General features: G+C 44.6%; 1 protein-coding gene across 1 annotated transcript in view; it reads right to left on the bottom strand.

Annotated features, from left to right (window-relative positions):
* Positions 1 to 24,636, bottom strand: part of IQCA1 (IQ motif containing with AAA domain 1) — an 827,164-nt gene that overhangs the window by 597,210 nt on the left and 205,318 nt on the right. The window lies entirely within an intron of this gene.

Below are 24,636 nucleotides of genomic sequence, written 5' to 3'. Positions count from 1 at the left end.
ATGGATGTTGGAAAAGTTGCTTAAGTTAAGGTCACTGCCTGCGCTGAATAAAAATAGCGCCAGATGTAACAACTCTGTGGGGTGAGTAGATAGCGGGGTGCCTGCTGCTTCCTCTCTATTCAGACACCCATTGGTGGTCCATGGGGTGTTATAATTGTATTAGGGGGATTTGGGGAGGGGGGAAGGTGGGGAGGGAATTACTCTGTGTGACAAGGGGACTAGACTTTGTATGGAACATTGACCAAAGGAGAAAAAAGGGACATGAAAGAAGATACACCATCATAACTAAATCATGGGTGATGTTAAATGTATGTCGCTGAATGTAAGAGGGCTGAACATCCCCAGGAAAAGGCAGTTGCTATTCCGGGAGCTGTTAAGGCTACAGATAGATATTGGCTTTATACAGGAGACTCACCTGAAGCCGCGTTATGAATACTTGTGTAACCATAAGCAATACCCAATTGTGCATTTTGCTTCTAGTAATGACAATACAAAAAGTAGGGGAGTGTTAACTGTGTTTCGAGGTAACAAGCCCTGGGGGATAAAGAAAGTGATAAAAGATAAAAATGGGAGATACCTACTTATAGTCTTTGAACTAACAGGCCAAATATACACGGTGGTAAATGTTTATGGGCCTAATACACATCATGCAGAATTTCTTGAAGAATTAGACCAACTGCTCATTAGGAACATTGAGGGATCCTTGCTATTGGGAGGAGACTTTAATCTCACAGTGAATCCATGCTTAGACAATTCCACGACAAGAATAGCTTATGCTAAGCAAGATAGGCGAAAGCTTCAGGAATTTCTTACTCGCTGGCAGTTGATAGATTACTGGCGTAAGGATAATCCTGTGACGCGAACATATACACACTTCTCTACAGTACATCACACCTCATCCAGGATAGATATGTGGTTAGGAGATGCCTCTCTCTTGGGTAGAATTGACTCCTTGCAGATACTCCCCCACACCTGGTCTGATCATTCCCCGGTGATCCTACAGATCCGTGGACTGGGACCCAAAAGACCAAGACCCCCTTGGCGTCTTGATGACGCATTGTTGTCTGATCCAAACAATGTGTCCCAAGTGGAACAGTTCATTAAAGATTATATTAGCTTCAATGACAATGAAGAAGTATCTCCAATAGTTCTGTGGGAAGGTCTTAAAGCAGTAATAAGGGGCCATTTGATAGCTCTCAGATCACGGGTATGGAAGGCTAGATGTGCAAAGGAGAATGATATCCGTCAGCAATTAGCTGAGATAGAGTCACTCGTGCAACGGGGGGAGGGCTTAGACCTTGCGAAATTCACAACTCAAGCTTCTACTCTACGTTCGCAGCTACATGAGCTTGAATTAGCGGATATCTCTGAAAAACTACTAAGGGTGCGTCAGTCATATTTTGAATTTGGCAATAAACCTAGTAGATTACTGGCCCACAAACTAAAGCAACATGCCGGTAGAAATGTGATTGAGGGATTACGAGACGAGGGTGGGATGGTGCACTCAGATCAAAAGTTTCTGGAGTCCGCCTTTCGGGAATTCTATGAAAATCTATATACACCAGAGTTAGAGCAGAATCCAGAAGAGGCAACCCAATTTTTAGCAGAGATGGATCTCCCGGCACTCCCAGAAGGTGCAGATCAAATATTAGGCAGCCCCATCACAATCGAAGAAGTAGAACAAACAGTCAAAGGATTGTCTGTCAATAAAGCTCCGGGATCAGATGGATTCACTAATAAGTTCTATAAGACCTTTAGGAAAACATTATCTCCCCTCCTGGTGAAAGTACTCAACTTCATAGATGAGAAGACAGGCTTACCGCCGACCTGGAATATGGCAACAATAACAGTGCTACCCAAGCCAGGCAAAGACCCTCTCCTATGTAGCTCCTATAGACCTATCTCATTACTGGGGGTAGATTACAAAATATTTACAAAAATTTTGGCCAATAGATTACAAAAATATCTCCCCCTGCTAACTCATGAGGATCAAGCAGGATTTGTACAGAATCGCCAAACTTTTGATAACATAAGAAGAGCTTTACAGGTTATTCAGGGGGCACAGATAACAAACACCCCATTGTGTATACTATCCTTAGATGCCGAAAAGGCCTTTGATCGGGTCAGCTGGCCATTTCTGTTTGCAGTACTAAAGAAGGCGGGTGTTGGGGGGAATTTTGCGGGGTGGTTACACTCAATATATAAAATCCCGAGGGCGGCGGTGCGGGTCAATGGGGTCCTGTCCACCCCCTTCTCACTACATAGAGGTACTAGACAAGGGTGTGCATTGTCACCGCTGCTTTTTGCTCTAGTGATGGAGCCCCTGGCAGCTAAAATCAGATCAAATCCGGGGATTCGAGGTATGAGAGGGGGAGGGATAGAAACTAAAATACTCCTTTTTGCAGATGATATTCTTCTTATCTTAAAAGATCCTCTGTCAGCTTTTCCAAAAATTGGAGAAGAAATTCAAGCATATGGTACCGTCTCAGGTTTCAAAATAAATTTTGACAAATCTGAAGCACTGGAATTAAATATCCCCAGTCATCAAATAGATCAGTTGAAACTCCAGTTCCCCTATAAATGGGCTAGTAAATACATAAGATATCTAGGGGTTAATATTCCTCGTAAGCTGGAGGAAGTCTTTCAGAGCAACTTCCCAATGAAGACACACGAACTATTTCGGGAATTGGAGAGATGGGAAGGCTTAACATTATCATGGATGGGAAGGATCAATGCTATCAAAATGATTGTCCTCCCGAAGCTTCTATACTTATTCATGGCCTTACCGATTGACATTCCAGATCACTTTTTCCGAGGCTTGCAGAGAAGAGTGTTCTCGTTTATCTGGAGAAAAAGGCCACCCCGGGTGCGGCGAGAGACGCTATGTCAATTGAGAGAAAGGGGGGGCATGGGGGTTCCTGCATTTCGGGAATATTATAGGGCAGCACATTTGCGAATTTTAGCAATCTGGCTGCAGAGCACAGGGAAGATTTGGGCCCGTATAGAACAGAGTTGGCTAGAGCCGCTCCCACTAGGGGCAATACCATGGCTACCGAAACAACAACTGAAAGAGATAATAAGAAACAGTCCATCCCTGATTCATTGGCCTTTGAATATTTGGTATAAGGTTAGAGAGAAATTTTTTCCTGGGAGGATATACTTTAAACATGCCTTCCTTAGATATACCCCTCAATTCGGACCAGGAACACTTGACAATACCTATGAGGAATGGGAAACTATGGGTTTACGGGAACTGGGGCAAATGTGTGGCGAGGGGCACTTTCCTACTTTCCAAGAGCTAAGCCAAGAACATGGATTGTCACCCCTTCAGGCCTTCCAGTACTATCAAGTGCGAGATTTCATACATCGTAAAGCACAGGAAGAGCTTAGCTTAGCTGAGACAATGCTGGAAAAGGGGGTAATGGGAGGAGGAGGCAGGGGTAGTATATCAAGGATATATAGAGCTTTATTAGCCCATTCCCAGCCGGTGGAATATTACACAGGAAAATGGGAAAAAGCAATAGGGGTCACATACGAACCCAAACAGTGGGCACAAGCCTTTGGCTCCCTACTCAAAGTATCAATATCCAGTGCAATGATGGAGAATGGACATAAGATTTTGTATAATTGGTATTATACCCCTAGTCGCCTGGTCAGTATGTTTAAATCGGGCTCAGATCTCTGCTGGCGGAAATGTGGGGAAGTGGGCGATATGTACCACATATGGTGGACATGTGAACACGCACAAAGGTACTGGGAAAGTATAGTGGACCTGGTACACAAAATGACAGAAATAGCATACCCCATGAAGCCAGACACCTGCCTCCTACACTTTAAACCGCCAGGAATTAAAAATCATATCCATCGGTTGGTTACGCAGGTGTTTGTGGCGGGTAAGATGGTTCTGGCTGCATCATGGAAAAAAACACGACTGCCTGAACTACCCATGGTTCTAGAAAAATTAAGATCCATTCAGCTAATGTCCAAACTCACTGCATTACGTACTGGTCAAATTGTTCAATATCATAAAATATGGAACTTGTATAACATATGGTTGTCTAATCACACGGGTATGGATAATTGTGACACACAGAGTAAGGATGGGGAGGGGGGGGGGAGAAGGAAAGAGAATGAGGTTCATATATCTGATCACAAACAAAGATTTTGCATGTTTAAGTATATGATTGTTAAGTTGCACCACAGTTAATATGGAACTGAATAATGTTGGAAAAAAAAAAAAAAAAAGCTTTGTATTGAATGGAAAAATGAAGAAATAAAAAACATAAAAAAAGAAAGTGATCGCTGGCCATTTCCCGACATAAATCGGGAGATGGCCGGTGATCTCGGAAAAGCGGCGAAATCTGTATAATCGAAAGCTGCGTTTTTGACAGCATCGCTGCTTTCCCGTCGCCTCGCTGGCGAAAGTTCAAAGGGGCGTGTCACCGGCTAAGCGAAGGCGGGACATGGGTGAGCGTGGGCATGGCTACCAGATGGCCGGCTTTCACTGATAAGGGGAAAAAAAACCCGGCAATAAGCAGTATTTCGCCGGGTTTACTTGGTCCTTTTATTTTCACGACCAAGCCTCAAAACGTTGCCCCAACTGACCAGGTGACCACTGGAGGGAATGGGGGATGACCTCCCCATACTACCCCAGTGGTCACCAACCCCCTCCCACACTAAAAAAATAAAATTAAAAACCTTTTTTTGCCAGCCTGTATGCCAGCCTCAAATGCAGTACCCACCTCCATGACGGCAGAATGTGTTCTATCCTCCGACAGCCTTTCTCTGGTTGTGATGTGGCTCTCGGGTGAGTGTGACACCTTTTCTGTTAGGTGCACTGCAGAGTCACATCAGCAATGCATTGTGGTGGGTGTAGGGTACTGGGCTGTACTCCCATGGTGCTTTTCCCCCTGCTAACTGGGTCAGAGTATGCCCTGTTTTACTTCCGTTAGTCCATGAGGTAGTGGCCATGTTTGTAAGCCAGTTTTAGATCCCTTTCATGTGTTAGCCACGTTAGAGAACTTAGTTCTTACCTTGAATGTGGCTGAAAGAGGGCATTGTACACCATTGTGCCAGCTCTGACCTACTGCTAATCTCAGTACCAGGAAGACTTTTTGCCAGTGGGGCACACCCTCTGATCTTCAGTTAACTGTGAGTAAACGTGTTTATTCAAATAAAGGACTTTTTCAAAGACATTAGTGTGTTCAGGTGTCAACTGTTGTGGCAAGCTTATACAGCAGCAACAAGTCCTGTCCCTGGAGCACTTTTAGTGGGTACCGCAGTGCACTTAAGGCAGGTGGACCCAGACCCATCCCCCCCCCTACCTGTAACACTTGTGCTGGTAATGGGAGCCCTCCAAAACCCACTGTACCCACATGTCTAGGGTGCCCAGTTGGTGTCCTGGCATGTCAGGGGGACCAGTGCGCTACAAATGCTGGCTCCTCCCACGACCAAATGGCTTGGATTTCGCCGGGTTGGAGATCGACGGTATTTTTTTTCCATTATCGTTGAAAAACAAACCCGGCCATCTCAAACCCGGCGAAATCCACGCCATTTGGCCGGGCTAAACCGTATTATCGAAAAAAAATGGCCGGCCATCTTTTTCGATAATATTGTTCCGGCCAACTGTAGCACCGCTGCCACAATAGATCGCCGGCGACCTATTTGGCCAGCGACGTTCGATTATGCCCCTCTAAGTCACCCTGCCTTGTCCTTCAAATTCTTCGGGGCAGGCAGTCTTGCGTGCCCGCTGCCAGCGCTGACTCTCTCTCCGCTGCTGGTTTGCGCTTTAAAAATGGCCGCCGACACTTCCAGAGGCGGCCTCGTGAGACTTCTGCTAAAGTCTTGGAGGCCACCCTTGTAAGTTTCGGTGGCCATTTTGAAGCGCAATCCGGCAGCGGGGGAGAGTCAGCGCTGGCAGCGGGCAGGTAAGACTGCCTGCCCCGAAGAATTCGAAGGACAAGGCAGGGTGACTCAGAGTCAGGTCGGTGAGGGACCGGATCCGGAGGGAGGGAGGAGAATTCGCTGAACAACTCGGGAGGGGGTGGCAGGGGAGAGAAGGGACTCACTGGGCATGGGTGGATGGATGGAGGGGAGAGAAGGGTCGCTGATTATGGGTGCATGCAGGGCAGGAGAGAGGAGGGTCATGCTGGACATGGGTGGATGGAGGGCAGGGGAAAGGAGGGTCACTGGGTATGGGTGCATGCAAGGCAGGGGAGAGGAGGGTCGCTGGGTATGGGTGCATGCAGGGCAGGGGAGAGGAGGGTCAATGGACATGGGTGGATGGAGGGCAGGGGAAAGGAGGGTCACTGGGTATGGGTGCATGCAGGGCAGGGGAGAGGAGGGTCGCTGGGTATGGGTGCATGCAGGGCAGGGGAGAGGAGGGTCGCTGGGTATGGGTGCATGGAGGGCAGGGCAGAGGAGAGGAGGGTCACTGGGTATGGGTGGATGAAGGGCAGGGGGAGAGAAGGGTCGCTGGACATGGGTGGATGGAGGGCAGGGGAGAGGAGGGGAGAGAGAAGAAATGCTTGACATGGATGGAGGGGATGGAAGAATGAGGAAGGAGATGAGATGAGGGAAAAGGAAGAGAGGAGAAAAACTGCACATGGATGAAGAAAATAGACAGAAGCTGAGGACCAGAAATGAAGAAGAAAGGAAAGAAATAAATGGAAAGGAAGCCCTGGAAACGGAGTTAAGAGGACAGATAGCAGAATCGGATACTGGGCCAGCATGATCAGAAAAACAGTCACCAGACAACAAAGGTAGAAAAAAAATCATTTTATTTTCATTATAGTGCTTGGAATATGTTCACTTTGAGAATCAGGTGCTCAACATTAAAAGTTTATATTTATTTACTTATTTATGGCATTTTATCGCACATTAAACATGAATTAGATTGGAACCTGGGATCATTTAATTTTTTTTTTTACTGGAGTAATGCATTGCCCCCCCCCCCCAGGCTCTCTCCCCGGCTATAGCCAGCTCTGTAATTTGGGGGGGAGGGGCGCAGAGGGGGACCGGGGAGAGAGCCTGTTGTTAAATATTTACCAGCACACCACTGTGTGTACCCTATTCTCTCATGGTCAAGGGCTCCCCACCCTGTTTCTTTTCTCGGGATTCAGATCTCACCTATATTTTCACCAGGTTCACAGGTATTCACATGTGGTGGCCATGCGCCCGCTTTGCAACTCATGTGTCTCCCCAGTAGGCTCCATCCCTATTTATGTGGTGAACCCCAGTCCCCTTTTCTTAAGTGCCCACCCATTCTCAGGGTTTGGGGTGGGGGGAGCTTATCCATCTTATAATCAAAAGAGAAAAACGTCTATATTGCGACCCAAATCGGGAGATGGGCGTCTTTCTCCCGTGGGCGCCCAAATCGGTATAATCAAAAGCCGATTTTGGGCGTTTCCAACTGCAATCCGCCGCGGAAACGGGTAAAGTTGACGGGAGCGTGTTGGAGGTGTGATGAAGGCGGAACTGGGGCGTGGTTATCGGCCGAGGAGAGATGGGCATCTTTAGCTGATCATCGAAAAAAAGGGCGTTTTTACCGTGATTTTGGTCACTTTTTTTGGGACCCTTTTTTTTTCACGAACAGGTCCCAAAAAAGTGCCCCAACTGACCAGATGACCACTGGAGGGAATCGGGGATGACCTCCCCGGACTACCCCAGTGGTCACTAACCCCCTCCCACCAAAAAAAACCCACTTTACAAACTTTTTTTCCAGCCTCTATGCCAGCCTCAAATGCGGTACCCACCTCCATGACAGCAGAATGTGTTCTATCCTCTGACAGCCATTCCCCGGTTCTGATGTGGCTCTCGGGTGAGTGTGACACCTTTTCTGTTATGCGCACTGCAGAGTCACATCAGCAATGCATTGTGGTAGGTGTAGGGTATTGGGCTCCGTGATTCCACTAGCTTGTGGCAAATGCTCACGATGTTGGTGGTTGGTAGGCTCTACTCCCATGGTGCTTTTCCCCCTGCTTACTGGGTCAGTGTGTGCCCTGTTTTGTTTCCGGTAGTCCATGAGGTAGTGGCCATTTTTGTAAGCCAGTTTTAGATCCCTTTCAGGTGTTAGCCACGTTACAGAACTTAGTTCTTACCTTGAATGTGGCTGAAAGAGGGCATTGTACAGCATTCTGCCAGCTCTGACCTACTGCTCATCTCAGTACCAGGGAGACTCGTTGCCAGTGGGGCACAACCTCTGCAGTTAACTGTGAGTAAGCGTGCTTATTCCAATAAAGGACGTTTTCTGAAAGATTAGTCTTCAGGTGTCAACTGGTGTGCCAATGTTATATAGCAGCAACAAGTCCTAGAGGCCTGCGTGTATGCAGGTCCCTGGAGCACTTTTAGTGGGTACCGCAGTGCACTTCAGCCAGGTAAATGGGAGGTCTGCAAAACCCACTGTACCCACATGTAGGTGCCCCCTTCACCCCTAAGAGCTATGGTAGTGTTGTACATTTGTGGGTAGTGGGTTTGGGTGAGGGGGGTTGGGGGCTCAGCACCCGTGGTAAGGGAGCTATGCATGTGGGAGCGTTGTCTGAAGTCCACCGCACTGACCTCTAGGGTGCCCAGTTGGTGTCCTGGCATGTCAGGGGGCGAGTGGCCCCTCCCACGACCAAATGGCTCAGATTAGGATGTTTTTGAGCTGGGCATTTTTAGTTTCCATTATCGCTAAAAAAAAAAAAACGTCCAGCTGAAAAACGTCCATTTTTTCAAAAATACGGTCTGTCCCGCCTCTTCACGTACCGTTTTCGGACATAGACGCCCATGGAGATAGGCGTTCGCGTTCGATTATGCCCCTCCACATGTACCAAATGTATTTTCCAGAGCACTGAACACACTCCTACTATCCTCCATAGTTAGGGAAATTTTTTCTATCCAATCCTGCAAACCATTTTCTATCTGGCCACAGGTGGGTGCCTCAAGCCCATAAGTCATGGTGAGGGAGAGGGCATCTAGTTACAGTTCCTGCTGTAAATCCCCTGCAGCTGGCTCCAGCCTGGTGCCTACATAACTCCCCAAGCCTGTGCCCTGCTGCTTCCAGATTGAGGCTATTTATTCCTATGGGAAACCTCTTCTGCTGTTCAGTGCCTGATTGTTTTGCAATTGTACATAAGTGTTGCCATACTGGGACAGACCAAAGGTCCATCAAGCCCAGCATCCTGTTTCCAACAGTGGCCAATCCAGGTCACAAATACCTGGCAAGATCCCGAAATGTATGCTGCTTAACCCAGAAATAGCAGTGGATTTTCCCCAAATCAATTTAATAATGGTCTATGGACTTTTCCTTTAGGAAGCCGTCCAGACCATTTTTAAAAACCGCTAAGCTAACTGCCTTTACCACATTCTCTGGCAATGAATTCCAGAGTTTAATTACACGTTGAGTGAAGAAACATTTTCTCTGATTCGTATTAAATTTACTACTTTGAAACTTCATCACATGCCTCCTAGTCCTAGTATTTTTGGAAAGAGTAAACAAATTATTCACGTCTACCCGTTCCACTCCACTCATTATTTTATAGACCTCTATCATATCTCCCCTCAGCCACCTTTTCTCCAAGCTGAAGAGCCATAGATGCTTCAGCCTTTCCTCATAGGGAAGTCGTCCCATTCCCTTTATCATTTTCGTTGCCCTTCTCTGTACCTTTTCTAATTCCATTATATATTTTTTGAGATGCGGCGACCAGAATTGAACACAATATTTGAGGTGCGGTCGCACCATGGACCGATACAAAGACATTATAACATCCTTACTTTTGTTTTCCATTCCTTTCCTAATAATACCTAACATTCTATTTGCTTTCTTAGCCGCTACAGCACACTAAGCAGAGGGTTTCAACGTATGATCAACAATGACGCTGAGATCCCATTCTTGGTCGGTGACTCCCAACGAGGAACCTTGAATTACGTAGCTCTAGTTCGGGTTCCTCTTTCTTACATGCATTACTTTGCACTTGCTCACATTAAACGTCATCTGCCATTTAGATGCCCAGTCTCCCAGTCTCATAAGGTCTTCTTGTAATTTTTCACAATCTTCTCGCGATTTAACAACTTTGAATAACTTTGTATCGTCAGCAAATTTAATTGCCTCACTAGTTACTCCCATCTCTAGATCTTTTATAAATATGTTAAAAAGCAGCGGTCCCAGCACAGACCCCTGGGGAATCCCACTATCTACCCTTCTCCATTGAGAATACTGATCATTTAACCCTACTCTCTGTTTTCTATCTTTTAACCAGTTTTTAATCCACAATAGGACACTATCCCATGACTTTCCAATTTCTTCTGGAGTCTTTCATGAGGTACTTTGTCAAACACCTTTTGAAAATCCAGATACACAATAACAACCGGCTCGCCTTTATCCATATATTTGTTCACCCCTTCAAAGAAATGTAATAGATTGGTGAGGCAAGATTTCCCTTCACTATATCCATGTTGGCTTTGTCTCATGTATCTAATGGTTTCATTAACTCCTGACTACTTTTAGTATCTCCCATAGTTGTACATTGTTGTTTTCCCTTTCCTTCTCACCAATTTATACCATTGCTGACACATTCTCAATGAGAAAATATGACTCTACTGCTTGCAGGATCTTCCTGACCCTCAGTCATGTTGGTTGTGGATAAGGTAGCTTGCTGAACAGAGAGCAAACAATAGTCTGGGCACAGTCTATGCATATCTTCAGGTTTGTACCTGGCAGATTGCTAGCGCGATACAACATACCTATTGTTTAGGCAGCTCTGTGCTTCGTGTCCAAAGGGTGTGGGGCCAGAAAGCCCTCAATCCCACATGTGCTACAGCCATGAGATGAACAAATGGATTGGAGAGGGAGACTGCAGGCATGTTTTCCCAACCCTCTCCCCCCTTTGGAGGGGTGCTTAGGTACTCCAGTATCTATTGTTGTGGTGGGACACCTTGCTTCAACTGGTATCACAGCGCCATAAGCCAGTTGATATTACCACAAGGTGGCCTAATTCAGATCAAAAGCATGATGGATTGGGGATGGACTGTGAAAGGGGGGCATGTGGGACACTAGAAATTAAGGGTGTGCCACTATGCTTATGCACTCAGATGGCCCTTTGCACAATTCCCTCCCCTTCAGTGGTGCTTTTAAACCTCACTTTTATGTAGTCTCCCTTTTCCATGGGTTGCATAGTACATTTAACAGCCCTATTACAGTCAGCCTGGTATGTCAGTCCATCAATATATTATGCACAAAGTTGAGACACAGACCCAGGTATGCAAAAACATATACAACTTTTATATTTCAAAGCACACAGGGACTATGTACAAACAGGGGGAGGGGGAGGGAGAGTGTCATTGTGTCTCATTGAGGGTTGCCTCTCTGCTGTACCACCACTTGAACAATTTGGAGGACAAAGAGCAAGAGCAGGAGCAGCATCTGTGCCCCCATCTCTGCCTCCATCTGCTGCCTCAGTGCAGCCACCTCCAGCAGCAAGTGGTTTTGCATCATAACCACTTGCTGCAGGAGGTACAGTAGGGCCATTGTATTCTCCACTGGTGGTGGTAGTGGTGGCAGGTGCTGCTGCTGAGGTCTCTCCTCCTCTTCTTCCCCCTCCCTCAAGAATGGGCATGTCTTTCCAGTGGTCATCCTGCCCTATGGGAACCTCCCATTCCCCCAGGTCTACAATGGCCTCCTGCTGGTCTGGGCCCTCCTGGTGGTCCAGGGCCTCCTGCTGTCCAGGGACCTTCGGCTGGTCGTGGGCCTCCTGCTGTTCCAGGGCCTCCTGGTGGTCCAGGCCCTCCTGGAGGTCTGGGGGTTCCTTGTGGTCCGGGGCCTCTTGCTGTTCAGGGGGCCTCTTGTTGTGCTGCTCCGGGCTCTCCTGCTGGGCTTGCTGCTGCTGCCGGCGCTGCTGGGCCTGTTGATGCCCTATGTGTATAAAAGGTTTACCGTTTAGATCAGCACATCCTACATGGCTTCCATAGTGCAGCAACTGCCTGTCATAAGCCAAGGATAGGGAGAGGTGTGGTCAGTGGTGATCTCTGGGGGATATGCCTGGGGTGTGAGATCCATGAGATGACACAACAGGGAACCCTGGAGGGTGGTGGACTAAGCGGAACATAGGATGTATTGGCAGGGCCCAGTTATTTCTCACCAGCATGTTTAGATTTTGGTTGTGACTATGGTACCTGTATCTAAGGATTGTGTGTTTGATTCCCATTGTGGCCATTGGTAGTGATGGGCTTGTTTGTTTGTTTGTTTGTTTTTTGGGGGGGGGCAATTTCTTTCACTGACTTATCTATGCTATCATATACACTACATGCAAATACCAGGACTTCAGGAAGGAATATCAGGAAACAATATCCACCTTAGAAAAGGAGATTGGGAAGTTTGCCACCTTAGACATGGATCTGAGAAGGGGAAATGCAAAAAAGCTGAACTTAGGTGGCAATGTTTTTGATGTCCCCTGCAGTAAAGGTTTTAATGTGAGTTTTTGGTGGCTGTTGTATGGTGAACAAGGGATTCCTCCTTCCCTCATTCCTTTCTATGTCATCTCATAGGTGGGGAGTTAGGGACAATGCATGTGGGGTTTGCAAACACACTCGAGGGAAGGTAGCTGCAACCTCAGGCCTTGATCTGGGACAGAGATGTTATAGGGGTGCTGTGTTTGTGATACTTACATCGGGTCATGATGCGGAACTACATATGCCGAATCATGTCCAGATTCTCATGCCGGATGCGCCGGTACCGAAGACTGAGAGATTCTAGCTCCCGCCGTATGCCAAAATGCCTGCAAAATACAAGTTTGGACACCAGGGGTCAGGGGATTGCCTTTCTTGCCTTGATAGACATAATTCCTTTGGAAGCCAAGTTGTGCAAAGGGGGGGGGGGGCATTACATAAGCACAGGTGACATGTGAGGTGAGGTGGACATGGGGACCGAGAGTGCCCCTTCTGTGTAGCATGTGCACAAGGATGTGGGAATGGGCAGTGAGTGACAGCTGGTGTTCATGTGCATGTCCTTTAGGGAGGTGTGAGCAGGTCAGGATGTATGTGCAGTCCTTCATGGCTACTCTACATAGGTGATTCAAGGGGTGGCACACATACTTTCTGGGACATTGATTAGATTTATGGATGTGAATATGCATATATATACTATACAGTGCACTTCATTTAAGTGCACGTCAGATAAGCGCATGCTCTAACAGCATGCCGTACTTCGGTCCCATTTTGGCGCCATCAATTTCTATGGGGACAAAGTTCGGTTTAGCGCACCACTGGTAAGTGCAAGATTCGCTTATATGCATGGTTTAAGGCCGCTCCTCTGCAGGAAAGACTCCGCATAAGCGCACGCGCGAAATATGGAAGCTGATTGGCGCGTGACAAAGGGGCGGTAAATTTGAAATCTCGTTGGTTAACTGCCACAGGCAGAATAAGCGACAGAATGTTGTTAGAGTGTACACTGGAGTTGTCATCATCGCGCAACTGTAAGACTTTAACACTGGCTGAACGAATAGAAGTTCTTAAAAAATTAGAAAACAAACAAAGTCAAGCATCTATTGCTAAAGAATATGGTGTCAATCCCAGTCAAATTTCACGTATCTTGAAGCAGAAAGACCAGCTTCTGGAAGACTGGAAAAACAATACAAATCCACACCGGAAACATAAACAGGCGGGAAAAGCTGAGGATGTAGAAGATGCTCTTCTTCGGTGGTTTTCTCATGTCAGGAGCAGACAGTTTCCTGTCAGTGGTCCACTGCTTATGGAGAAAGCTAATCAGCTAGCTGAAAGTCTTGGACTAACTGAATTCAAAGCCACTGTTGGATGGTTGGAAATATGGAAGGAGAGGAGCAACATAAAATTCAAGAAACAGCACGTTGAAAAACAAGACGCTGATGACTTTGGTGCTGAAAATTGGGTTGTTTCAGTTCTTCCTACCATCTTGAACGAGTTTGCACCTCGTGATATTTTCAATGCTGATGAAAACGGTCTCTACTGGCGAGCGATTCCTGATGGAACACTTGCATTCAAACAAGCCAAAACTACAGGAAGTAAAATGTCGAAGGACTGACTGACGATCCTCCTTTGCTGCAATATGGATGGGAGTGAGAAGTTGGAAAGAGCAAACAGCCCTGTTGCTTCAAGAATGTTAAGCGACTTCCTGTGTCATACGAGGCTAACGCAAATTCATGGATGACTGGGGAAATTTAGAAGCAGTAGCTACAGAAGTTAGACACTAGAATGCGGGCACAAAAGCATCAGATGTTGTTGCTTTGTGATAATTGTGCTTCACACAGTGATGATGTCAGGCTGTCTAACTTGGCAGCTCTGTGTAGGGCACAGCTGAAGCAATTGGAGGCCAAAATGAAAGACCTGGAGAAACAATGTATGTACACAAAGGGCTCTCGGAGTGTGAAGGAGATGAAAACTCTGGGATTATTGTACAGGAAATTTGTGAAAATATTTTGCACTTGGGACAGGAAGGAAGTACTTCAGAACAGAATTTTAAGGTGGAGAGGACACACAGGCAGTTCTTAAATATAATTGAAATGTTTCCTTAAGTACATACATGATTTGACTTTGGTATGTGCTTGAAGTCATTGAGATTCACCCGTTTTACATGATGACTATTGTAGACATTGTGAGTATAACTACAAAGTGTATCAACTGTCCTGTTAACCTTTGCTACTACTAAAAATGCCAACCTGGCTACAACACTGGCTTATACAGCAGGATGTGAACAGGTCTTTTATCATTTTTCTCAAGTTGTTTTTCTGCTTCCTCCACTCTGCCTTAAGTCAATCAAATCTGATCGCAATTCACAAAAGAGCCCTTTAAGCTCTGCTGCACTGTTTCACAGACCTGCTGCAGAGAAACTTTTGTAAGTCCCTCATCATTTTGCGCCAGCACCTCTATGCCAATCTCCTCTCCTGAGTCCAGCTCCTCCTCCTCCACACAGCCCACTAATGCCACAATCTCTGTGCCATGTAGTTCTGTACTGGGGTCTTTCTAAAGTGCTTGAAAATAGTGTTTTAAATTGGCAGATATTTTCTGAACATCGCCACCTCCACTGATAGTCAGTTTTCAACCATTGATGTTGTCAAGGTTAGTTGTGCTTTATGGAGAGTCAGATAATTTTGCCATTTTACTGGGGAGATCTGCGCAGAGCCCCAGGTCTTTGAAGTCATCATGAGATGACATCCTTTCTGATATTTTTATTTCCTTTCTCTTTTCTCATATAGCCAAGCTAATGTACCCAACAACTTAGAAATGCAGAGCATATTCCCCTCTCAACTCCAGTGCAATTTCTTTTTTGTTACATTTGTACCCCGCGCTTTCCCACTCATGGCAGGCTCAATGTGGCTTACATGGGGCAATGGAGGGTTAAGTGACTTGCCCAGAGTCACAAGGAGCTGCCTGTGCCTGAAGTGGGAATTGAACTCAGTTCCTCAGGATCAAAGTCCACCACCCTAACCACTAGGCCACTCCTCCACTCAATTGTGCTCAATTGTGCTTTTGAGCCAGTGAAAGGAAAGGTAAGTTTATGAGGCCACCAGTAGGTATGCATGCACATAAGTTACACCAGTTTTCAAAGGAAAAATAGTGGCATACATTTACAGCTGTTCTTTGACACACATAAATTTGCTTATTTATTTTGTATACATATATCCATACTATAAAAAATATAGTTCAAACTCCACTCTAAACCCACCCCTGAAAACACTTCTACTTAGGTAAAGTTAAACTTGTATACGGGGTCTATGTGCCTAAGTTTAAGCGCATATACTTTGGGTAATTTTAGAAAAGGTCATTTTTGCATGCTATTTTCTCTTTAACAGTCCCTCAATGACCTTTTGGCTCATACGCCTTCTTTTTCAACAGCCTTCCCATCTCTAGGAGGCCAAAGAAAATATACTGAATATAGAAATCAAACTCGGTTATCCTCTCTCTTTGTTTAAAGTAAAAACAATCTTCATATATTCACAAAAAATCTGGCTGCTGATAAAACATAATTAGTTTATGACTAAGCAGAAAGTGAAAAATGACCCTTAAAATAAATAAGTAGGTAGTGTATTCCCATACTACACACATAGTATAGCTGTCTGTAGATTACAAGTGAGCCCGTATTAAATTCAGGCATTAATAACTGTTCTTCCCTTCAAGATAGAGGCATCTGATTGATGAAAGTTATTATATTAAAAGAACAAAAAATACAATTACAAAGAGAAAAGGCAAACTTAACGACCCTGTAAGCAGATACTTAGTAATGCAGATGCATACAGATTAAACTGATGAATATTAGTGGGAGAGAGTCAATGCTGAAGCAAACTATATACACTGCAGCAATAACTGTGTAAGAACACATCTAAATGTAGGCCTCCCATGTGACTAAATCATTATATTTAGAAGCTTCTCAAACTTAATGACCCAGAACTGGATAACTAAGCCCACTTTGATAGCAGGGGTTCTCTGTCAGCAAAAGCAGACATATTAATAAATGAGGTTGCTGTAAACATAGGCCAGAATACAGAAGCTTCCTTATTTCCTAGGACAATGGCAATTAATGGCCCATTAGCTTGAACACCAGAAAATATTTGATGGGGTCTGCTTACACAACCCTTGTTTCAATTAATAAGGCTCCATGGATGTCTGGTCAAATGAACAATTATTAAACTCATCAGTCAAATGAATGTATGTATAGCATTTTTTTTTGTTTTTTGGGGGGGGGAACGCTACTTCATTTTGCTGCTGTTTCCAAGAAGAGCCCTATCTGTCATGAAAGGCAATGAGTTGAGGACACTGGAGGTAGTGTGAAAGCTGAAACAAATGATAGTTTATCAGGGTACAAACATGCAAATATCTGGAAAACAAAGTTGCCTACTTGTATCAGGTGTTCATCAGTCATACACATGGGTAACATCCTAACAGCACCAATATGAACATGTTTTTCCAAGTTTCTAAGGTTATTAGAAATTTACTATCCCATCCATCAAGCAGAGTTATCTGAACAGATTACAATCTAACTGGGGGTGGGGAGACACAAACAGACTTGATAAGACAGAGTGGAGAGGGAGGGGAGGGGAGGGGGGTTGACCTACAAAATTTGATAGGATAGTAAAAGGGTCATAATATAAGGGGGTCGAGGCCACCACCTGGGCCGAGCAAGGGATCGATCTTGCCCAAGCCTACCCGGCACCAATCCCATCCTTGAATCACTCCAACCAGCACGTACCTCGAGCTAAGATAAATCTGAGGCTGAATCGGCACTCCAGTCTAACAGTCGTAAATACATATTATTGAAGACGCGAACCACATTGCGACGATCAACAGAGGCGCAGATACGCTGCAGACCGACCAGCACCCAGACCCCATCCTGCCACTTGACCGCTGGAAGGAGGAGAGCAACCGAGGGACGACGAGCGAAACGATCGCAATGCAGCAGAGAACCTGCTCGCTCCCACAGCGAACCCCACATCTCATGCCAAATAGGTAAAGGGAGGCGGAGAGTAAGGAGCACGATACCTGCTGGGGTCAGATCGGACCCGGCAGCGACCTCGTGGAGGGGACAGAGCGCAGCAAAACCGAAACCCGCAATAGCCAAATAACTGCTTGCTTCACTTGCTTTACTCTGCTTTGCTTTGCTGCATATACTGCTTCCAGCATGATTTAAAAGTATATGCCCTGCATTGCCTGATTGAATAGACCCGCAATAGCCAAAATAACTGCTTGCTTCACCTGCTTTGCTTTGCACTGGCTGCATTTACTGCTCCCAGTTCGAATTAAAAGTATATGCCCTGCATTGCCTGATTGAATAGATCTGCAATAACCAAAATAACTGCTTTGCTTTGCTTCGGCTGCATATACAGATATACTGCTTCCAGCGTGATTTAAAAGTGTATGCCCTGCACTGCCTGCTTGAACAGAAGGCTTTAATTGCTCAGCTCGGTATGGGAGTTTGGACTGCTTACTTGAAGGGAAGGCTTTAATTTAATTTAATTTAATCTAACTTAATTGCTCAGCTCAATTTGAATGTTTATGCTCTGTATTGCTTGTTTGTTTGAATAGCTAGCTCTAATTGCTCTTAGCTCGATCTGAGAGTTTATTCCCTGCTCTGTTTGCTTAACATAGAAGGCTTTAATCGATTTCAGCTCGAACTAAAAACCAACACTGTGCATTGCATGCTCAAAATAGAAGACTACATTTGCTTTTAACTAGATTTAAAAGCCTATACTCTGCATGGCCCGCTCTAAACAAAAGGCTTTAATTGAATGCACCGCTTTCAACTTGGATTTAAAAGTTTAAACTATGCTTTAATTACTTGAATGATAACCAGCTAAATATTTGCCACAGGGCCCATACACAGATATGAATTTCAGTAGAACACTCCTAACCATTCTTTGTCTTACCCTGCATTTACATGCAAACACAACCCACAACCCAGAATACAACAACCCCATAATTTACAAATCACACAACACTCACATACACAAAATGCCCACCTTAAAGAACATCCATAATTACCTACCCACAACACACCAACCCTATGCACAACCTACCAACAACTTACCAAACCAAAAACACAACAACAACAACCAACCAAATGGAAAAATCTCCGAACACAATCACCACCAACTAAAGGAGGAAAACAATAACAGCAACAAATTCAACCACAGACAACTAATAAAAATAAACACATCGAACCCTTCCACAGACCCACGTCGCTCAATCCAACTAGTATACATCAATGCACGATCAGCAGTAAGAAACTCAGTAGACATACTAGACTGGATCACCACAGAGAATTTAGACCTTCTATTTATCACAGAAACCTGGTTCCATAGCCCCACAGACCCTGCCATCCTAGAAACATGCCCACCAGAATACAAAATCACTCACTGGGCAAGGAGTGGAAAAAGAGGGGGCGGCATAGCCATAATCTACAAACCCAAATTCACCATCACAACCACGGGTGAATCTACCTCACCACAACTTGAAATCGCATCGACAAGAATTAACCACCCAAACCTCATAGGACACCTTAATGCAATCCTATTCTACAGACCACCAGGTAAATGGCAAGACTCCCAAACACAACTCATGGACGTCATCTCGAATACATGTGTATCTGCCACAAACGTCCTTATAATAGGAGACATTAACCTACACCTCGAAGATGACACCTCAACAGGAACACGAGAATGCAAAGAATTCCTAAAACTCTGGGACCTACACGCACCCAGCACGCAACCAACACACGAAAAATGACACACACTGGACATCATAACATACAAATTTGACCAGGATTCAACTATCACACTCACTGAAACAAGATGGACACCTACATTATGGTCAGACCACCATAAAGAGTCGACTCTTCGTCCGTGGAGGAGGACTCTGGCTCTGACGGTTGGGGATGTAGAGGACGACCGTTTGGTCTGCCATTTTGAATCCTGTGCCGCTGACTCCATTGTAGAGGATGTCTGCCTCCGACTTCGTTCTGCCTTTGCATGCAGCTGCTGTTACTCCAGAGCTTCATTCGCCGTGCTGGCCCTGTTCACATCAGACTGGATTTCTATACTTCCCCTTGGTCTACCTGGGCCTGCTGCCCATCTTTGTCTCCCTTACCTCTCCCTTCTTATCCTGTTCTTCTGCTCTAAATTTTGAAATGTAACTGTAACTACCTATTTTATTGTTCATTGTAAGCCGCTTTGGGGCTGCAAAATGTGGCAAAAGGCGGGGTATAAATGAAAATAAATAAATAAATAAATAAAGCAAATGTCTCTCTCTACTGGCAAAAAACACACATACACACAATAAATAAACATGAGCGAATAACATACACCACGAGAGGAAAAATCAACCCCACAACATTTTGGCAACAGATCTACCAGAAAGAATGGTCAACCAATGCTGATACCATCTAATTCCTCCAAGAATGGGACGATCTATGCACAACAACATTAGACAAAATTGCCCCAATCCAAACCAGAACATCACACAGAAAAAAATCAAACCCATGGTTCACCGAATAGCTGAAAAAGCTTAAAACACAAGTCAGGAAACTAGAGTGTGCATGGATAAAAAAAAGAGATGAACATACACTAAATGCCTGGAAACTACTGCGGAGGAAATATAAATACACCATTAAACAGACTAAAAGACTACACTACAAAACAATAATAGGACCAAACTACAAAGACACACATAAACTCTTCCACCTTGTGCACAAACTGCTAGACACTACACCAGTTACTAACAATAGCAAAGATATGCCAGACGTAGACAACCTTGCGAAATATTTCAAGGAGAAAATTATACAATTACGACTCAGAATACCTGCCAGCCATAGTGAATGCCTAGACCCCGAAGACGGAATATACCCAGCAGACAGAACCTGGACTGAATTTGAACCACTATCAGAAGACCTCATCTCTGAAACACTTAAAAGATATGCCAAATCCCACTGCAAATTAGACGTATGCCCAAATAACCTCATGAAATCAGCTCCTCAACAATTTATAACAGACCTAATGAACCACACAAACTTCATGCTACAAAACGAACTCTTCCCAAAAGAAAAATGAAAAATTTTACTCACGCCTATACCCAAAGACACAAAGAAAAGCGCAAGAGAAATAACCAACTACAGACCAGTAGCATCCATACCACTAACAACCAAAATAACGGAAGGAATGGTAACTAAACAACTTATCAACTATCTAAACAAACACTCAATATTGCATGATGCCCAATCAGGATTCCGATCAAACCACAGCACAGAAACAGTATTAATTACCCTCATGACTAAATTTAAACAAATGATTGCAACCAGTAACAATATACTCCTCCTACAATTTGACATGTCGAGTGCCTTCGATATAGTTGACCACGGAGTCCTATTACACATACTTGAATACTTTGGCATTGGAGGAAATGTCCTAAACTGGTTCAAAGGGTTCCTAACCAAGCGTTCATACCAAGTCACATCAAATTCAACCACGTCTGCCGCATGGACACCTGAATGTGGAGTACCGCAAGGATCACCTCTCTCACCAACCATCTTCAACCTAATATAGACATAGTAACATAGTAGATGACGGCAGAAAAAGACCTGCATGGTCCATCCAGTCTGCCCAAGACAAACTCATATGTGTATACTTTACCTTGAATTGAATTTGTACCTGTCCTTTTCAGGGCACAGACCATATAAGTCTGCCCAGCAGTATTTCCCGCCTCCCAACCACCAGTCCCGCCTCCCATCACCGGCTCTGGTACAGACCGTATAAGTCTGCCCTCCCCTATCCTTGCTTCCCAACCACCACCCCCTCTTCCCCCCACCTGCTCCGCCACCCAATTTCAGCTAAGCTTTAGAGGATCCTTTCCTTCTGCACAGGATTCCTCTATGCATATCCCATGCATGTTTGAACTCTGTTACCGTTTTCATCTCCACCACCTCCCGCGGGAGGGCATTCCAAGCGTTCACCACCCTCTCCGTGAAAAAATACTTCCTGACATCTTTCCTGAGTCTGCCCCCCTTCAATCTCATTTCATGTCCTCTCGTTCTACCGCCTTCCCATCTCCGGAAAAGATTCGTTTGCGGATTAATACCATTCAAATATTTGAACGTCTGTATCATATCACCCGTTCCTCCTTTCCTCCAGGGTGTACATGTTCAGGTCAGCAAGCCTCTCTTCATACGTCTTGGAACGTAAATCCCATACCATCCTCGTAGCTTTTCTTTGCACCGCTTCCATTTTTTTTAACATCCTTCGCAAGATACGGCCTCCAAAACTGAACACAATACTCCAGGTGGGGCCTCACCAATGTCTTATACAGGGGCATTAAAACCTCCTTTCTTCTGCTGGTCACTCCTCTCTCTATACAGCCTAGCAATCTTCTAGCTACGGCCAGAATGATGATCCCCTTGGCAAAAATCCTATCAAACCATAACCTCAACCCACATATATACGTTGATGATGTAACAATATACATCGCTTTCAAACAAGACATCAAGGAAATCTTCAACGAAATTAACCATCATGAACACCTGGGCAGACGCATTTCGTCTGAAACTGAATGCAGAAAAGACTCAATGCCTGATACTCACTTCCCAATACAACACGAAGGAATTTACCACTATAAATACACCAAAACTAAACCTCCCAATCTCAGAAACGTTAAAAATCCTTGGAGTTACTATCGATCGCCACCTAACGCTCGAAACCCATGCAAACAACACAACCAAAAAGATGTTCTACTGCATGTGGAAACTGAAAAGATTAAGATCATTCTTCCCAAGATCCGTTTTTCGCAGCCTAGTGCAATCCCTCGTACTCAGTCATCTGGATTACTGCAACTTGCTGTACGCAGGCTGCAAAGAGCAAATCCTGAAGAAACTTCAGACAGCCCAGAATACAGCAGCCAGACTCATCTTTGGAAAACCAAAATATGAAAGTGCAAAAACCTTACGAGAGAAGTTACACTGGCTCCCACTTAAGGAACGCATTACTTTTAAAGTATGCACATTAGTCCACAAAATTATCCACGGCGAAGCCCCAGCCTACATGACTGAGTTAATTGACTTACCACCCAGAAACGCCAAAAGATCATCACGAACCTTCCTCAACCTACACTTCCCTAACTGCAAGGGCCTGAAATACAAGACGCTACACGCGTCAACCTTTTCCTACATGAGCACGCAGTACTGGAACACACTTCCGCGCAACCTGAAAACGATTTACGAACAAACCAACTTCCGCAAATTACTGAAAACACATCTTTTTGATAAAATCTACGGAAAGAACCAAAACATATAAAATCCACACTCACTGCTCCGTTATACATCAACACATCCACTTATGAATTCTCAATCCTGAAATCGCACCATACTCATACCTTTAATCAAAGAAAATGTATACCATAGGCTATTCGTTTTTTATATGCTATATATTGTCCTCAGAACCTCTAGTTTCTCGTTGTTTTCCTTTCAATGTTTCTATGTTCTTTTCCATTGATATATTCCTTAACGATACTTTGATTTGTCTTGTATAACTCTTCACAATGTAATCCATAACCGAATTGTAACAAAATGTAATTTCCATTATTCATAATGTATTGTAAGCCACTTTGAGCCCGCAAAAAGGTGGGAAAATGTGGGATACAAATGCAATAAATAATAATAAATAATAATAATATCCAGGCCTGCATCATGCAGTCTGAAGAAATAAAGGAGTCTTTGTCAAGTGTATGCATCATTGAATAAAAATGTGTTAAAGTCAGTTATGAAGTGTTGGAGAGAGGATTGTAATCTAAGGTGCTGCTGTAGCATGTTCCAGTGCTCAGGGCCCTGGACCAAGAAAACTGAATGTCAAGTAAGATCGTGAACAATTTCTCAGAAAGAAGGCACGAGCAGGTGGTTTTGCTGTGATGATCTAAGCAATCTAGGTGGACAACAAGGGGTTAAAAACATGAAAGATATAAACCAGTGTTTCCCAAGTCAGTCCTGGAGTACCCCCTTGCCAGTCATGTTTTCAGGATATCCTCAATGAAAATGCATGAAATTGATTTGCATACACTGCCTCCATTATATTCAAATCTATTTCATGCATATTCATTGTGAATATCCTGAAAACCTGACTGGCAAAGGGGTACTCCAGGGCTGACTTGGGAAACACTGATATAAAGCATCACCAGATTGTTGGATCTTGAACACCAGGAGTATAGTTTTGTAGGTGATGCAAGGAGATAATGGTAGGCAATGTGCTGCTTTTAGGGGGGGGGGGGGGTTATGTGATCATATTTTCTAGCTCCTACTATAAATTTGATAGCGGTGTTCTGTATCAATTGTACTCATAAGCACATAAGCAAATAAGAACTGCCACGCTGGGAAAAGACCAAAGGTCCATCAAGCCCAGCACTCTGTCTCCGACAGCGGCCAATCCAGGCCCTAAGAACCTGGCAAAAAACCAAAAATTTAATAACGATCAATGGACTTTTCCTTCAGAAATCTGTCCAGACCCCCTTTAAACTCAGCAAGGCCAGCTGCCGTCACTACCTTCTCCGGCAATGAGTTCCAGAGTCTAACTACGCGCTGAATAAAGAAAAACTTTCTCTGATTTGTTTTAAACCTACCACATTCTAATTTCATCTTGTGTCCCCTTTGAGGATCCTTTACTCTTAGACCATTTCAAAGTGCATTACATTAGTCTAACTGGCTAATGATTAAGGAATGAACTATGATATTCAATGCTGGGGGATGCGGTAGAGATTTTATGGAGCGGATCAGTTGGAGCTTTAAAAAGGATCTTTTTACAACTGCAGCAACTTGAGATGTGAAGGTGAGCTAATTGTCAAGAATTATACCTAAGATTTTTGTAATTGAATCTACTGGAATAGAAGAGGAGCAGAGAAGGATAGGTACAGCAGGTGCTTTGTTTATTTCATTAGTGAAGAGTAGACATTTTGCCTGTTTCAGATTTTTCCAAGCATTTCTTAGAGATCTCTCTGGACATGTATAGCTGTATCCAAGCTCCCACAGACAAACAGCATGCCCTAATTCTCTAAATACGCTAATAGGGACAATTCTACAATTTAAGGGACCCTTTTTCTAAGGCATGCCCAAAAGTGGCCTGCTCTGCTATAGGCACTGGTCCATTTCCTGAGCACACCTGGAAA

Source organism: Microcaecilia unicolor, chromosome 7, assembly GCF_901765095.1.
Source record: "Microcaecilia unicolor chromosome 7, aMicUni1.1, whole genome shotgun sequence".
Taxonomy (NCBI): Eukaryota; Metazoa; Chordata; class Amphibia; order Gymnophiona; family Siphonopidae; genus Microcaecilia; species Microcaecilia unicolor.
This window is presented reverse-complemented; position numbering and strand designations above follow the sequence as displayed.